The sequence below is a fragment of the Lissotriton helveticus genome, chromosome 4_1 (assembly GCF_964261635.1).
Source record: "Lissotriton helveticus chromosome 4_1, aLisHel1.1, whole genome shotgun sequence".
Lineage (NCBI taxonomy): Eukaryota > Metazoa > Chordata > Amphibia > Caudata > Salamandridae > Lissotriton > Lissotriton helveticus.
The window spans coordinates 497,441,157-497,459,475 of NC_136063.1; the positions used below are offsets into that span (position 1 = coordinate 497,441,157).

An 18,319-nucleotide genomic window follows, 5' to 3' on the forward strand; every position below is an offset into this window, starting at 1 on the left:
CAACCCGATGCAAATTGTTTTGAATTACAAATTAGGTGAGCAAAAAAACATAATTTCCGTGGTAAATCCCATTCCGGATTCAGATAATTTCTGTATATTTACTTGCAAATGACATTTACTTGCAGCGAAATAGCTATAGGAGGGGGCTTGACCTGCAGGGCTCCACCCGTAAAAGTTGATGAACAATTAGAAGCTCACGTTTGCAGGTAGTTTTCACCCTGACAGTGCTCCTACATTTACTCATGTCAAGGGCAGGAGTAAATTATTTTTTAGAGTAGGAATGTGGAGGGGAGACCCGCAACACCGATGGGGATTCCTCTGGGAAAAATATATTTTCTCATGACAAGGAAGTGAAACAAAAAACGTTTTCCAGTGCAAATACAATTTTGCCTCTGTGAAAAATTGTACATTTGCTCCGAACATACCGGTGACAGTTGTGAGAAAATGTGCTACTTTTTCAAACCTTTGTGAAACATGCCAACATCTACCTACACAGTGGGGCCCAGTGCTGTCTATGTGTGTACCCAGGATTCAATGACAAGAAGTGGCCACCGCTCCTCAACATAGCATGCCCTGGGAATCCTTAGAGCATGTAAGGACATGATCATATGCTAACTGTATATGATAACCTTATTTTTAGGTACTGGTTCAATTTTGAGTGGAAGTTAAACTGTGTGACCATAGCACATCCATTAGCTTGATTTGTGCTGGGAGCATTTGCAGAAAAAAATACTAAAGTAAACCCCAAAATTTGTAGTATAGCTCACGGCTGCAACAAAACGGGGGATCCCAGCCCCAGCTCCTTTGCAGGCAATTTAGAAGAAAACGTTTGCCTGATTAGGATCAGGGAAGATGCCAGGGCTGAAGTAGTACATAGTATTTGATCTAACAATTCAAGTATCCTACTATGAAGACTCTGGAAACCGTCTAATCAATGCCTGTCCAGAAATAAACATTGCCAGCATCCAAGAGTTAAACACCTACATTGGTGTTGTTCTCCTGTGGTTGGCAAACATCTTGATCTCTTCCTAATGAAACCATATTACCAGTGGCCTTAAAATACTTTTACCACACGGAGTGATGGAGGAGATTCATGTGTACAATCTTAAGCATGCGTCTAACCATTCAGATTTATGTTTTTTCCCAAATTGTAAATATTGGCCGTCCGAAGCCATAGGTTAGCAATACCATGGACAAACAAATCCCCATCTGCTCACTTATAGCTTCACTCAGCTGGTCTAGGAACAGGTCAGAATTCCTGGAGTGATCTTGGACTCCACCCTAACCTTCATCTGATTACAACACCTTAATTAACGGGACACCTTTCCAGCTGCACGGTCAGTGAAATAATCCAAACTCAGATGACAATGTTCTACTCAGTCATGAAGTGCACTGGAGCATTTTATGGAGTTGAACTATAAACCATCTCTGTTTTTCAAATGAACCAATAGTACTGCAATATCATGAGAAATCTATCATGGCCAGCAGTATTGGTGGCTGTCGCTAGGATTTTAACCTGGTTACCTCCTTACAAATTATGCTTGAAAGGTCGCTTTCTAACCCTTAAGTACCATACAGGTTTCGGCCATGTTTTGTAGGGTGTATTAGAGTCTTATAAAATCTTGATGATGATGTTCAAGCCTTCAAAGAAGAACTGATCTCTGAGCTATACTTTCTATCTCATTCCTTCAGGGATTCAGCTTGTTTTTTCTATTTCTCGTTTCTGCTGGCATTCAAATTGTGAAAGATATCTGCATCAGTAATAGAGGGTTTTGCTTGTGCTCAAGTTTATTGGGATGGTATCTGGCAGTGAACAGCGTGAAGGTATTCAGTCTAACTGGCTTGACATCTCTCCTTTTTGTATATTCCCACGTGTGGCAAGCAAGATTAAATATCTTGTGTTGGCTACATAACATTCACAGAGGCAAGCAACCTTATCAGGCCTAAGCAAAGGAAATACAGGAGGGAGTGTTCTGTTGCAAAAAAATCCTCTCCCCTACGATTTTGAACTCTATCTCCACACATGTCTGGCAATCTCTATCACTTCTGCTCTTCTCCAAAAGAACTGAAGCCCCGCTCTTCAAGAAAGATCTCAACCATGTGTAACCACTGGAAGATGGATCCCGGCTGGAAATTTCTCTTGTGATTTCTGTATACCCTTCTGTCCTATCTAGCAGAAGAAGTGCATGGTGCCTGGACTCCAGAGCTTCTAGTTCTGGGACTTGCAGGGTTAGCAGTTGTTCTGGGCCGCTGTGGACAGGGTCTGGATTAATAAAGCTGTGATCAAAAACCATTGTCAAGGCCAGTTGAACTTCATTACACTGGTGTCGTACCCTGACCCAAAACCTGAACAGCAAGGACTTCCATGCACAGCTGCATTGGGCGTGACTGGTGTGCAAGAGGAAGAATTCATAGAGTTTGAGTTTAAGGGTTTTATAAAGCGCTCGTACACCTGGCGGTTCCTTGGCGCTAAAAGGCTACTGCTACTCAGGGGGCAGGAAAAATGGGGAGTGTCTGTTTAAGAGGGAAAGGTTTGAGTGAAAAGAAAGGTCTTGAGGCCTTTACGGAACAAAGGGTACTGGGGGCAGGTTCTCAGGTAAATTGGGAGGGAGTTCCAGAAAGCTGGGGCCGTGGTCGAGAATTTAGAACCCCCCCACTTCTTCCGTTTGAAGCGAGGGACCACGAGCAGGTGGTGGGAGGAAGAACGGAGTTCTCTCGATGGAAAGTAGTCATGTATTTCTGAGTTAATGAAAGAAGGGGCAGAACCTGTCCGGGCTTTGAAGATGGTGCAGCCAAGCTTGAATAAGGCGCGCTGCCGGACAGGGAGCCAGTGCAGAGAGACAAGGAGGGGTGTAACGTGGTGTGATTTTGGTAAGTTGAAAACCAGCCGGGCGGCCTGGTTTTGGACCAGTTGGAGGCGCCTCATCAAGTAGTCAGGTATGCCATGATAAAGGGCATTGCCATAATCCAGGCGAGATGTTACCATGGCCAGAAGTATTAACTTGAGCGCATCCGAGGAAAAGAATACTTGATACTTTACGTATTGTCCTAAGAGAAAGAAAGGCTGAGGAAACAACAGCAGAAACTTGGGAGTGTAGGGAAAGTTGATTGTTAATTTTAAACCCAAGAGTTTTAACGGAGGGAACAGAAATGGGTGGGGAGCCTAAGGAAGAGGGCCAAAAGGAGGAGGACCAGGGACTGGAGCAACCACCTGTCAACACCAATTCCGTTTTATCGGGATTGAGTTTCAGGTGGTTGAAGTTCATCCAGTCCTGGATGAACGTCATGATGAGTTGAAAGTTAGAAATTGACTCAGGAGAGGAAGAAAGGGTGAAGATGTGCTGGAGATCGTCAGCGTAATTAAACACAGAGACCTCCATCCGCTGTAACGCAAAAATAAGGGGGGCAATATAAAGGTTAAATAAAAGGGGGGACAAAGAAGATCCTTGTGGGACCCCGCACTGGATGGGCCGGAAATCCGTTGAGTACTCACCAAGGCGAACCGCCTGAGTCCGGCCGCTCAGAAAGGAGGATAACCATAACAGGGCTGTCCCTCCGATTCCCGCCGCCTCGACACGTGAAAGTAAGATGGTATGGTCCACATCATAGAACTGTTGAAGGTTAATATTTGTGTTAACCCAAATGCAAGAAGTGTTTGTGTGGAGTAGGGCCTTGCCTGAGGCATGTTCTGGTATCAGAGGTAGGTTCCAGTTAACTGACTGTGAACATAAAGATGATAGTGGAGAGAGCGAAGCTACCGGGGGTATGCATGTGCTGTAAATTCCACAATGTGTCATGCCAACATTTTGCCATCTGAGCAAGTAATGTGCTCAAATGACTCCTGAAAGCAACATTATTGTGCCTACAAGATGCACAAAACAGCCATTTTGTGGTGTTGGGATGTAATAAATGTGCTCATGGCAAAGAAATATAAACTGCAATTCTCGTGCTTTTCAGCCATAGTAGCTAACTGAGAAGCTCTCGCCTTGCGTTTAACGAGTATCGATATGAAGGACGGATAAACAATAAGCAAGCTTTATGGTGGTGCAGGAGGAGCACCCATTCATCATTGTTAAGTCACAGTGGTTGGCACTTTCTTTCGCAAACAGGAGCCTCCCATCAAATGGGCAAAATGGAGGACGTTTTTTTTAATTATACCCATTTGTGTGCAAAACATATCTCTGTGTACAAGAAGCTGACTTTGCTGGTGCATTACCTAGGTGTTGTGGGACAGGAGGCGTTAGTTGTTCTACAAGAATTAGAATAATGTGAGGCATGTTGTTTTAATAATTTAGAAAAGGGTTTGAGAAAACTTGGCCTATGGTCAGTATGATTTTAGAGTGATCTCATTTGGACAAAAGGGCGCAGGGAGAATGTGAAAGTGTGGAAGTGTATGTGACAAGTTTAAGTTACTGCTACTTGTAAATATTGGGTGCTAACTGAACAGTATAGATACGACCTATTTCAACTGCTTGGAGCAAAGACTAATAGAGGTGCCTGCAGCAAGGGCATACGGCTACTGACAAGGATTGCCCCGTGCACAGGGATGTGTACAAAAGATGTGGGAAGAGAAGCCATTTCTTAAGTGTTGCCCCTTATCCTTGGTGCGGTTCTGATGCAGGACTCAGAGGAATGGAAGATCACTATCGCAGTTGCTTCAAGGTCAATAACGATGACTTAGTCCAATTTTTGTGTCATTGGACGAGAGGCTCTTGTGGTACACTGGGTCCTAAAGAAGTTCAAGAATGTTTACTAAGAGAACGCATCAGCCTTTGCTTGAGATATTTACATCTAAAAGTTTGGACAATTTCTCATCTAGAACTCGAGTTTGGGGTATTGATCTCAAAGAGTTTAGTTTTCATGGTAGTATATTCCCGAAGTACACAAAAGTGCAGCTGATTCTCTGTCTATATTGGTGCATGTAGAACTAGGGATTGATGAATAATTTGTTTTGGATGATGAAATGTTCGAGTGTGTGTGTGTGTGATCACTGAGGTGGTAGTGAGTGAGGATGTGTGGAGAAGAGAAATGTATGGCGATGTTGGTCTAAAAGAGGTTGTGTCGAAATCTGCTTGTGGATGGGTTAAAAGGAAGGAAAAGAGTGATGGTGTGAGACCAATTTGGAATGTGAGAGATGAGCTTTGTGTAAAACATTGCCTTCTGCTTTGTAGGACCACAATGATTCTGCCCAGTTCTCTGCGAGACAGAATTGTGAAACTGGGTTACGCTGATCATCTACTCATAGGCACTGAGAAATAAATACAACATGATTCTTGGTAGTACATATTTGATATGATGGTTGAGGTAGAGGTGCAAGATTGTGCAGAATTTTCCAATACTGAGAAGGTATCAAGTCAAGTAAGCCATCCATGCTAGAAAAATATGTTCTTGACCTTGATTGGAAAGAGGTTACAATCGACTTAGTTGGTTAATTACCTGGGGAACATGACATCCCTTACCTATTTGCATTGGTGTTTTGTTTATAAAATGTTCAGACGTTAAGTGTGTGAATGACACAAGCACAAAGGGTGTTATTAAATTTCTGGAGGAAATTTTCCAAAGGTGGGGTTTGCCTAAATGACTGCTGTCTGACAATGGGGTCCAGTTTTGCTCAAAGGAGGTGGAGGAGCTTCATCTGCATTTGGAGTGATGCACACAAATAATACATTGTATAACCCTCACATTTATGGGGTTGTTGACTGTTTTAAGAAGACCATAAAGATGGAAATTCAAATTGCCACAGCCAAGGGACAAGGACCTTCCTTGGAAGGGAGAATTAAAGAAAAAATTGCCTGCATCCAACAAATGGGAGCTCTCCGTTTGATTTATTGAGAGGAAGGAGTCTGTGCATGTTGATTTCTCTAGGATGGATGTTGTGGTCAAAGGAGGGTGTTGGTGTTTCCTGCAACGATTTATGGAGGAAGAGTGAGGTGAGAAGGTAGGGTGAAAGAAAACATATATATAATTCCAAGCTTTTTGCAAGAACCACATTAGTAGGGTGGGAGATTGGTTCAAAGTAAGATTAACCAAAGGGAGTGTGCCATAATCAAAATATTCACATCTCATGAAAGTGATTGAATTGTTTAAAAATGCAATAAAAACTAATAATAATAATATCTGAATTTTGAGTCAAATGATAAGGTGACAAAGGACATCACAGGGTGGCAAAACCAAGAACACAGGAACGTTGTTCCTCTGAAACAGTCTTTGGTGTTTGCAGAAAATGTCTGAGAACACACCGGATGCCTTCTCACCTGTGGGACTACATGTGAGCTTTGGAACTGTCACCAATGATATGATTTTGAATCATTGTTATGTATATGGGCCCATGCTTGGATTGTTGGGGCCATCCTTGCAATTTGATGTAATTTTCTATTTTGTTTTGTTTTGTATGGATTTTTGTGTGTTCAAAGCGCTTCATTTGTGTAAAGGGAAGAAGCGTGGTATTTTGCAGAAGAAATGGAATGTTTTCTGGATACTTGAAAGCCTGGTTTTGGGAGTTTTAGGGAGTTCTGGCCAGCTGTGGATGTGGTTTGAATCAATGAAGCTCTTACCAAAAACCATTATAAAGTGCCCCATTGCTTTATAGCTGGGATTGTAATTGTAACCCGTTTGCTGCTTCGAACGTTCAGCGCCAGTGCTGAACGTTCGAAGAAACGGGTGCGGCCGCGTCGGCCATTGGACGTGCGCAGCACCAGGGAGGTAGCTCGTGCGACGTCCGACGGCAGCAGCGAACGGGTTAAAATTCCCAGCCAAGTGATGTGTGTTACGAGTGGGGGGCAGGGGAAGAAGGTTGTGGTGGGTGGACAAATACTAGTAATGTTCTTCTCCAAACCCTCATGGGTCATGAAATACACAACATGCTTGTGTGGTAAGGTGTTTATGACACATGCAGACCATTGATTACCTTTTGAGTCATCTGGAAAAAGCAATTAGGCATTCTTTGACGTGGACACCAGTGTGACACATCGTTTAAGGTCTAATGAAACCCATCAGCTTAAGCGACTGGGTGGCTGCGGGTACCACATGAGAGATTTGTATAAATGCAGTTTTAGTAAGCCGGCTGCCTCTCCACCTGCACTCTAACAGTTTGTCAACTAAAGGCATGTGGTGGCAGAAAGGAGGGAGAAGAAAGAGAACTCATTGACGTCAAATAAGCACAGTTTTCACAAATCTCAACAGGCAAGACCTGGAAAAGAAATTCATCCCGTGGCATACATTTCATGTTCTAATGATGTACTTTGTTTAATTTTAAACAAGTCAAAACCACTTAAGCGATGATTTGCCATTGACAGCTTTGATGTTTTTATTCTACATGCTAAATTACTTGGCTGCTCTGCTATCAGCATCCTTGTCATTTAGCACATTGGATGAGACAGCAATTATATTTTCTGAAATTAGTGCTTTAATTGCTCGTTAATCGCCCTTTCAGCAGAATGTAGCATATGCTTGGAAAATGATACGTTCTATAAATATATGTGCGGTTTTGTCGCAAAGAGGTGAACCGAGAGTGCTCCTTGATGAGTGCAGCTCTTTGCACTCCGATCCTCCATGTTATATTCATAAACACGCAGAATTTATGAGAAGCAGAACCATACTCCGATGGGTGGACCGGATGAGCTTTATGGGAGATTGGGTCCTTTCAAACCTACAATGTTCCTGAAAGGGTCAGTGCCTTTTATCAGGCACAGAAGTCATCTACCATGGGAACGGTTAATAAACGACTAATGCCAAGCACAAGTGGTCGAAAATATAAAGGGCCATATTATCAAGAACGGCGATAAAATTATCGCCGCTTTAGCGGCAGGAAACTACCGCTAAAACGGCGATAATGGGCTTGATAATATGCCCTTGTGAATTCCCATTGCAGCCCAGGTTAACACCAGAACCTGGGCTGCTATGGGAATTCACAAGGGCATATTATCAATCCCATTATCGCCGCTTTAGCGGCAGTTTCCTGCTGATAAAGCGGCGATAATTTCATCTCCTGTTCTTGATAATATGTCGCCCAGTTCTATTGCCTTCAGCACGATGGGAAGCTGTGTGTTCACACCTGGACTGCTGGCTCTCGGGTACACACACAGATCTTTTAGTGGGGTGCCTTAACGCCTTGAGCCATTTGGATTTGATGACATTATTACAGTCGCAGGAGAGCCTTTAGAGAGCTTTAATGCATTGAAGAAACAAAACATACACTTACCCAAACATTACTCACAGGTGAACACCGCGTTGATGGTTTTGTTATTTTTGCATTGTTTGCTACCTACCTGCTCCTGCCACCACTGCCCTAAGCATTTGATCTGCTTTTTTACACACTGCCATCATTTGGCTAGGCATGTATTCAAGGTAAACAATAATGCTCTGGGGTGCCACTGTTATTTAGGCGCTATATGTACATGGTCATTTAATAGCATTTTCCAGAGCTAGTGCAGATAAAGTGCAAGATATCCTCAGGGCCTTCCTAACTCAAAGGGTTGAAAAACAATGCCATAGTAGTGATGAAATGCGATTGGCCCAGGATGGCACATTATGGGCAAGTAGGAAATCTGGGATTTGACTGTGGACCCTTACCTCCAGAGTCAATGTCATGTCCTCTTCTTCCAAGTAATTGATGGGCAAAAGGTGAGGGATAAAGTACGCAACATAACGCTTTAAGGCACGCTGAATAATTCCGGCTCCAACACAATATTCTTAATACAGGGCTTCGGTGCATGAGTTCTATTTTAATTTTTAATTTACAATTAAGATATGAATTTTGATAGCCCTGTGGGGAGTCTGAACTGAATCCACTGTTCCCTTCAGCCCAACCACTCATCGTTGGCATTGAATCGGGCTGACCAGAATGTGACCCCAAAGGACACTATATCTTTAGATTGGAAAGCGTCACACGGTGACCCCAGTCTCAGAAGTCACAAGGAGCAGGAAGCGAGGCAGAAGAGACAGTCTCACCTGAGTGCATACAACCATACAGAAGGACGTAGAAGCAGACCATAGGTAAGATATTACCCATCGCGCTTGCACGGAGGAGAGCGCAGGTGAAACCCAGACCAGTCCAAGAGCAGAACAAAGGTATAATGCTAAGACCACACTGTGGTAGGAAGAATTGAAAATTGGAAGCATAAGGCACCATAACTGTGCTCTGTGACAACACAATGGGTATCCTATTTTTGCTGCAATGACAATCCCAAAAGATCCACTTGCCTCAACACCGGGCTCAGACAGTGCAGGTGGTGCTGGTGGCAGCCGGATGGCCATGCCCATCCTTGTGCAGAGTCCACTCTCGTAGGAGTCGGTGCTTTAAAAAACACAGTGAAAACAGAACTTATTTCTGTACAGGTATGGTGCGAAAGCACCATCATAAAGTCAACCTGCATCAGTGCCTGTGTGTACTCCTGTGAAGCCATACAGACTATTAATATGAGATACAGGATGTTCCTGCTGTGAAAAATAAGGTTGCAGACTATCTGAGTCATTTACCCTTGCCTTTTGGGGAGGTACAGGAAGATAACTGGGAGGAGTTGAGAGAGGCTTGGACTGGTGCAGTAGGAAAGGATGCTGAACAAAATACGAATGGAGTGAAGGTAGCGCAAAAGATAAACAATCAGAATAAATGAATGTCTTGGTGATGGGCGAGTGGTCTAAAAAAGTATTGGAAGTAGATTATCGTTGTTTTTGCGTAGTAAGCGATTAACCATTGGTTTCAGGTGAAAGGTTTCTGCGTGGGAAAAGGGTTGTTCCACTAAAAGAGTTGAGGAGAAGAATTACAGATTTATGCCACGAAGGACATCTAGGATTTGTTAAAACTAAAAAAGAAGTCCAGAAATTATATTGCATGATGGGTGGAACAGGTAGTAAGAAAGTGTTTGGATGTTAGAGTTTTGGCAAATCTCAAGTTATGTTAAAACCCTTTTAGCATTCTTTACAGAGCCCTGGAACAGCTTGGGAGTCCATGGGGGTGAATATAATGGGACCTCTGGCTGAAGAAGAGGATAATAACACATTTGTCGCCATTGGCTACTTTTTAAAGTGGAAAGAATGAAACCTGTGGTTTGTACTATGCTCAATAAAATCAGCAATATTTACTAAGACCAGATGATGTAAAGGAAAACTAGTTTCTAAGCTAGTCCTCAGGTATCACATCATAATTGTGTTTATAATTTTTACATCTCTGGTGGCCTTGTTTACCTGTTAGATTTGAGTATTATGTGGATATACAAAGATGGAAAGTGTTGTATAATTACTTTTTGATCACACCATGATGTGATACCTGAGGACTAGCTTAGAAACTAGTTTTCCTTTACATCATCTGGTCTTAGTAAATATTGCTGATTTTATTGAGCATAGTACAAACCACAGGTTTCATTCTTTCTGCTGCATCTCCCCCCTACCTGTGTTTATAACCAGGGGAACCTTCCATTTGTTTAGAAGTTCTTATGCACAGTTTGTTAGCTGGGAAGGATAATAATATTTAACCATATACATAATCACGGTGTTTTCCAAAATAAATTAATGGACACCTTAAAAACAAAAGGTTTTTCTGAGGAGGAATTTAACCAAATTATAAATGGTACCTCCAAAAATTATTCGGCAATTTCCACAACAAATTGCGATGAAGAAAAATGGCGTGAATTGTGGAACACCAAAAAGAAAGCGGTTAGAACTGAATTACATGCAGACTTTCTAATCGAATATTGTAAAAAAGGCATTATTCCCAAAGGCCTACAGGTAAAAAATGAACCTGGTATATTTGTACGCCATGCGAAATTTATTGAAAACTGGACCCTTATTGCCAATAGATGCAGTAGGGACTGGATGTTGCTTATTATTGAAACAGCCACCTCTGTACTGATTATTGAGAAAAAAGAAATCAACGAACTTGAAAGTAAACTTTTAGGGAATACTGCCTTAGAAGATGCAAAGAAAAAACTTGAGGACATCCAAAGGGATGTTTCTAGCTATAAAGACTATCTTCTAAACAAAAAGTCAAATAAATTTAGAAAAGACGTCTCCAATTATAATCCAGAGGCTGTATATCCTTATACACAGAAAGATTTCTTTGACAGACCGAGAGAAGAACACTTCAATCGGAATCAATGGCAACAACCAAGAAGAACTTACCCAAAAAAAAGAGTGAACTTTTCAGATTCCTCATATACCAGAGCAGAATCTGACAACGAAACCAACCTAGATAACACTAATAGCGGCGAAACTTCCTCCAATCAGAGCTCCTTACCTTTTTTAGATCACCGACCTCAGAGAGGCAATCACAACAGAGGGAGAGGAAGAGGGAGAGGGAATTTTTACCCTCAACCTCCACAGCAAAAGAGGCCATATATGAAGACCAGAAGTCAGTCCAAGTGGGACTAAACAATAAAAAAGCTGCCATTATTAACTTATCAGACAAAATCTTGACCCAAAATGAGACAGCAGTATTAGAAAAAGGCTTAGGTTACGCCATTACTACAAGATTAGACAAATAACAGAGAGAACGGCCGGAAAATAAATCAGGACTTAAATTAAAGTCAGACTGGACCCCCACAATTGGTATAGTCCATAAAAAAGTCGACCTCTTTGAACAAGCAGTGGAAAGTAATATATCTGACCTATTAGGAAAACCAATAATAAGCAAATTCAATCTCAGTAAAGCAGAAAACTCAGCACTTAAAGACCTTGAAAATAATAGAAATCTCAAAGTGAAACCTGGGGATAAAGGTGGTAGCATCGTTCTTATGAACACTGAAGATTACAATAGAAGAATGATGCTTCTCCTCAACAACACTGCACACTATTGTAAATCCAACAGAAATGAATGGAACGCATTAATTGTAAAAGTAGGCTCCCTATTAGACCTCGCCAAGGAAGACGAAATCATATGTGAAGAAGAATATAGATTCCTTATTAATAAAACTCCCATCATACCAGCTCTATATGGACTCCCAAAGGTTCATAAAAGCCTTCTGGATCCACCGATGCGACCCATTGTGTCAAGTATCAATTCACTTACAGAGCCACTGAGTAAATATGTGGATACATTCTTACAGCCCCTAGTAACTGTCCAAGAAGCCTATATCAAAGATACAACTAGTATGATAGACAGAGTAGTAGGCCACCCCTATGATATTCAAAACCAATGGCTAGTAACGTTAGACATCGAGGCCCTCAACACAAACATCCCACAGGATGACACCATCAAGATGTTAGAGGGTCTTCTGAATACAGACACAGGGGATCTAAGCAGCCATGCAACATTTATAATTGAATGTGTAACTATCATCCTCAAAAATAACATCTTTTTGTTCAGAAGCGACTTCTATAGGCAGGTGAAAGGCACCAGCATGGGAGCCACCTGTGCTCCTAGCCTAGCCTGTCTATATGTAGCAGCATTTGAAAAGAAGCACATCTTCAACAATATTGCCCCGTATTTTGAAAATATCACTTGCTGGTCGAGGTTTATAGATGATATTTTTTTCATCTGGACCGGAACGGTTGAAGACCTCACTGACTTTATTAGCTGGTTGAACCTTGGAGATGTGAATCTACATTTCACTTCCAAATACAACAAAGAGAGTATTGAATTTCTAGATATCAGTATTAAAGAAAACAATGGTACTCTAGCAGTGGAACTTTACACAAAACCATCCGATCGAAATACTCTACTGCACTACAATAGTAACCATCCAAATAGCCAAAAGGATAATATTCCTTTCGGTCAATATCTAAGAATAAGACGAAACTGTACAGATATCAGAGATTTTAATAGATATGCTGACGCTCTATCACATAAACTAAAAGAGAGAGGGTACCTGAAACATCTAATTAGAAAAGCTTATAAACGTGCAAAATACTATGACAGAGAGTTTCTTTTCTCAAAAGCACCAAAAGGTACAGAAACCACAGAGAATAGATTGATATTTGTTACCAATTTCAGCACAGCTAGCAATAAGGCGAAGAACATAATCAATAGGAATTGGTCACTCCTTAATAATAACAACAATGAAAAACTCCCGAAGCCAATGTTTAGTTTTCGGAGAAATAGGACAGTGAGGAACTGTTTAGTCCATACATTCAGGGAAGATGAAAAAAACGAAAGTCAACAAACCATTAACAGAAAACCTTTACCAGTAGGGAATTTCTGCTGCAACATGTGTACGAACTGTGCAACATTGATGAAAATTGATACCATAGATCACAATGGCATTAAGCATAGAATAAAAAATGTCATCAACTGTAAAACCAAAAATCTAGTCTACCTGATAATCTGTCCCTGTAACAAGGCCTATATTGGTGAAACTTCGAGAGAAATCAAAACAAGGATTACGGAGCATAAATCAGCCATTAGAACAAAAAAGAAAACAGCTCCCTTGGTTAAACATTGGCTGTCCAACAACCACAAAATTGAAGACCTTCAATGGTGTGGTATAGAAGTAATACAGCAAACCCTTAGAGGGGGTGACATACAGACCAAGAGGAAAAAAAGAGAACAATTCTTCATGTCCCTTTTTAATACCTTCAGGACAGGTCTGAATAACAAAAAAGAATGGGAAAGACTGATTTTATAGAATATCCATCGCCCTTTCTGAGTCTGGCTGACCAACTGGCAAAAGCATAACATAATTAAATGGAATAAATGTGTACTTATGGTATAAAGACATTTGAGAAGGTGTTTCCTAAATATCAAGGAAAAGTGAGCTCCTCATTTTACATAGATTTAGTATGTGTCTGTTATCACAGTAATGGGACTGTATATCATTAAGCCGATTATGGTAATATTCTAACTGTGGAACAAATGGAATAGAAGAGGTATGGTGCGAATATTAATGTCTATAGAAGTAGATACAGTATTGGAGTATATACCATCATACTAGCTACACCAACAATGTAAAAACTTTGACTGAGGACATTATATGAGAACATGTGGAATGTTTATATATGGTCTACTGTGCATTGTTTTAACCTTAATAGTGAAAAAGAATACAATGTTTTATTGCAAGTTCATGATAATTTACAGGTTGTCCCTCGGAGGAGGAGGCGCAACATATGATATAGATTGAGATCGTTACAAGGTGGTAAAAAAGCGTTGGATATAATCTGAGAACATTCCTTAATCTAATATAAATGAATGTGTCTAATATGACGAAAATCAATAGAGGCACAAAGGATAGTTTATGATATGCTTAGTGTCTTACTATTTACCCCATTCCAAAATGGCCGCCATGTTCGAGTGGAGGAGTATGGTTAATATTAGTGATACCAATCGTCTATAGTGCATTACAGATTAACGTAGAGTTTTAATAAATAAATTACTATTGACTCAGATTGCCGTTAGACATTATACCCTAATAGACGTTAAGAATATGCTTCGCCTTCTAGTAACGACTTCCGGTTTGCACGTTCGGTGTCCTGCGTATAACGATCTACTTGACTGCTTTTCAGCATAATGCTTTGTAGCCAGGTGTCGATATAGTACTCCCTGATTGCCAGCTATAACATTAGGTTGAAATAACTGAAATATAAATACGTAAACAAATCTAAAGCGGCAATCTTTTCCAATACTTTCTACTTCCGGGTTAAAGAGGGCAGGGGCGGCATAAAAGCAGACCGCGCAATCCGGTAATTACTTATTCGGATGACACGTAACACGGAGGAGCAGGGAGGCCGACCACAATTTCAAAGGTATGCAAACTGAGGCGCGTTATAATCTGTAAGGGTGGAAGACCCTTGATCGGGAGAGCGCTTGCCCGGCGCATTTAACTTGTGATAATGTAGAGTTAAATAATGGAGTCTTACTTTATATGAGTGAGCTAAACAGGAATAGGTTTTTTTATATAAAAATTGTGTCCAGGGTAGACCAATAACTCGGAATGTTTTTTCTAAATAACAACACACTGATGAACATACCCTGAGATCTCCATATGAGTCTCATTAAGCTGAGAGTACCGACCTATTCTCAAATGAAATAATAAGTTTGGGGATAATAACGCAAGAAGCACTTTGAATTAAAACTTTAAGAGCTGTGACAGTAAAAACACGTTCCCTCCATTCTAAACAGGTGATGCAACACAATCAACAAATCTTAACACAGTGATATGAAAATGGACATATAGCTGTGGTAAGTGTGGGATCCATTTTGTGATTATAACTAAGTAAGGCATACCATAGAGTCCATTTACACACGTGTATCCTACTTTACAGGGATCCTAAATTCAGAAAAGGACCTAAGGCTATCCCGCCAAAAACTCGAGCCGAGAGAAAAGTCCGGTGGCTCCTCCGTGTTTTTTAACCTATTTCCGTGAATTGATACCAGGTAACCTCTCAATATTAGAACTGATACCACACTAGAAAAAAAAGATGAGTGTAGTGATCGTCATTATAAGATGTTTTTTCTCAAACTTGTTTCATAAAGGTACAAATAGAAGAAACAGATGGTATACAGACATCCGGTTATCTTCAGAAGTTCTCTAATTGATAAACAGAGAAACTTCGTAACGTCAGGTATCCACTCTTATTATTATGAATATTTTTTAAATAAACCTCTGCCTAAATGTGAGGGGTTTACTTCACCAACTGAATGCCCAAACAATAGGGTGGTATAGTCACCATAGAACCACACATCTTAGGTAGAGACTCATAGGAGGTTCTAAAGTAACAAATGTTTTGTAAAAACAACAGGTAGAACTAACTACAGAGCAAAAATGCACACCAGAATGTAGAGTAAACACTGTAAATGTATCATAGATGATTTACTGAATTAATATGTATCTAAAATAATGTTGTTTTAATTCTAGACTATGTTTGAACTGTCAAAGTGTCCTGAAGAAGGTGTAAACACTACAAACAAACACTGAAACGCAGCGTCGACCTTTGTCCTTTGACTTTTTTAGATTGGTTCACTTACGTGAATATATTTTAATTGTATTTTCTAGATTGTAACCCTGACAGGGAGGTATTTTAATAAATTGTGTTTATAATTTTTACATCTCTGGTGGCCTTGTTTACCTGTTAGATTTGAGTATTATGTGGATATACAAAGATGGAAAGTGTTGTATAATTACTTTTTGATCACACCATGATGTGATACCTGAGGACTAGCTTAGAAACTAGTTTTCCTTTACATCATCTGGTCTTAGTAAATATTGCTGATTTTATTGAGCATAGTACAAACCACAGGTTTCATTCTTTCTGCTGCATCTCCCCCCTACCTGTGTTTATAACCAGGGGAACCTTCCATTTGTTTAGAAGTACTTTTTAAAGTGAACAGAGGGGAGTTGTATAATGTGCGTATGCTGCTAGTGTGGTTACCTTTTTGGATGAAAATTTTCAGGGCGAAGGTTTACCCAGGAGGATATTCAGCAATAATGGTGTGCCGTTTAGAGCTCATGAAATGGAAACATTTTAACAGCGTAATCCAGTTGAGCATAAATTTACTTATCATCCAGAGGGTAAGGGAGAAGTTAAAAGTTTCAATTGCATCATTAAGGGTAGTTTATAAATGGGTAAGAGCAAGAAGAAGAAGTGGGTGTTGGAAGTGAGGAAAATGATTAGACTGTATGTAATTATTCAAAACACTACCGGGTACATTCCCTTCACTATAATGCATGGTAGAGTTCTGTTTACGTTAGATAATTAGAGTTGGACATCTGAATCCAGATAAATTAACTGGTCTGCATACCTTATAAAGAACAGCTCTAAAAGGGCACAAGAAGTATTTTTATGTTATTTTATGTTTGTTGCAAACTTCACCATTCAGAATAACTGTTGTATTGTTAACGCTGTATTAGTGCGTGAAGGAAAGGGGATGCGTGGTGTTCACCTGTATTGTTATGTAACATATGTTATAAGGAATGCTAATCCAATTAGGCTCTACACAGTTTAGATTGTCAGCAAGGGTTTATATAAAAAAAAAACAAGCTGTGGTTGTGGTTGAAGTTGTGTTGGGTGTAATGGTGGACATCCGCGACTGGAATAAGGTTTAACTTCAAACACAAACACCCTGGAAACTGTCCATTGTAGGGAACTAGAGGCTATGGGGCTTCAAGGGTGGAAAGGCCTCCAGTCAAAACAGTTTTAATACAACAAAGCCACCCGAGATTCAAATTATTTTTGTATACCAACCAATGCTCCACCTCATAACTATGTACTTCTGGGCATACACAAAAATGTGATGGGATGTTCTCACATTCCACCAGGTGTCATGCTTCATCATAGGACTCCCCACACTCTTCAAAACCCAGCTTGAGGAGGAGCAAGGCTACACCTGAAATCAGGGTGGCACTTCTTGCTACGAAAGGACCCATAAAATATAATGATTAAAAACCATTGTGATATGCCAAAATGACCTTTATATTTACATGGAATACCACTTGGTATTAGAAACCAATGTGGGGATAAGGGGAATTAGTATCCCATCACCACACACACCGTCAACATGTTTCTGCCTGATGGCTCATGCAAGTCTGTGGCATTCTTTAGGACGAAAACACGGGATCCAAGCGTGGCAGCTGCAGATGTGGTTGCCTCTGATCACTTCAGGGCTGGCCTTTGTCGACCCTTCATGATATTAGGCCCCTAGGCACATGTACACAGCCCATTTGGTAACGTGTATTGAATGGTCCCTGTATAGTCTATCTGCAACAGCCATGACCGTCAGGTACCTCAAATGGTTTTGAAGTACCTGAAGTAATGTCTACATGCATCATGACCCTCCTGGTATTCTGGAACGTCCAATTGCAACACCTAGATTCTGTTCCTTTGAGTTACTGTATCCTTTACACTAGCACTTGCTTCCTGGCGATATTTGCTCAATCACTCTGCAGAATAATTTAAAATTGTTCTTAAAGAACATCTCATCTTAGGATCACTGAAATAATATCGAGGGACAGAATATCGACCAACAAAAATATCGTTGACAAAATATCGAGAGACAAAAGATCGAGTTTCTATCTACAAACAGGTAAGTACAAAAATATCGAGTTAAAAATATCGTTTACAAAAATATAGTTGTAAAAAATATCGACTTTAATAAAAGCAATGTTTAATTACATTAATATAAAAAATTAATTACTAAAATATACTTAACAATACTTAAAATAACTTTTAATAATTAAATAATTAATGAAAGTAAAAAAATATTTTTTTAATCATATTTCTTAAAACATATATATATATATATAGTAACAAAATTTAATTAAATAATAGCCAATATTATTAACGTACAAATACAATAGAGTAAAAATTACTATTCCCACTCCAGTGGGTGCAACAGTAGGGAAAGCGTTGGATAGCGTAGGGGTTAAAATTACTATTCCCACTCCAAGGAGTG

At 40.2% G+C, this 18,319-nt stretch overlaps 1 protein-coding gene across 2 annotated transcripts in view; it reads right to left on the reverse strand.

Annotated features, from left to right (window-relative positions):
* Positions 1-18,319, reverse strand: part of RALYL (RALY RNA binding protein like) — a 1,751,515-nt gene that overhangs the window by 42,123 nt on the left and 1,691,073 nt on the right. The gene's annotated exons all lie outside the window — the stretch shown is intronic.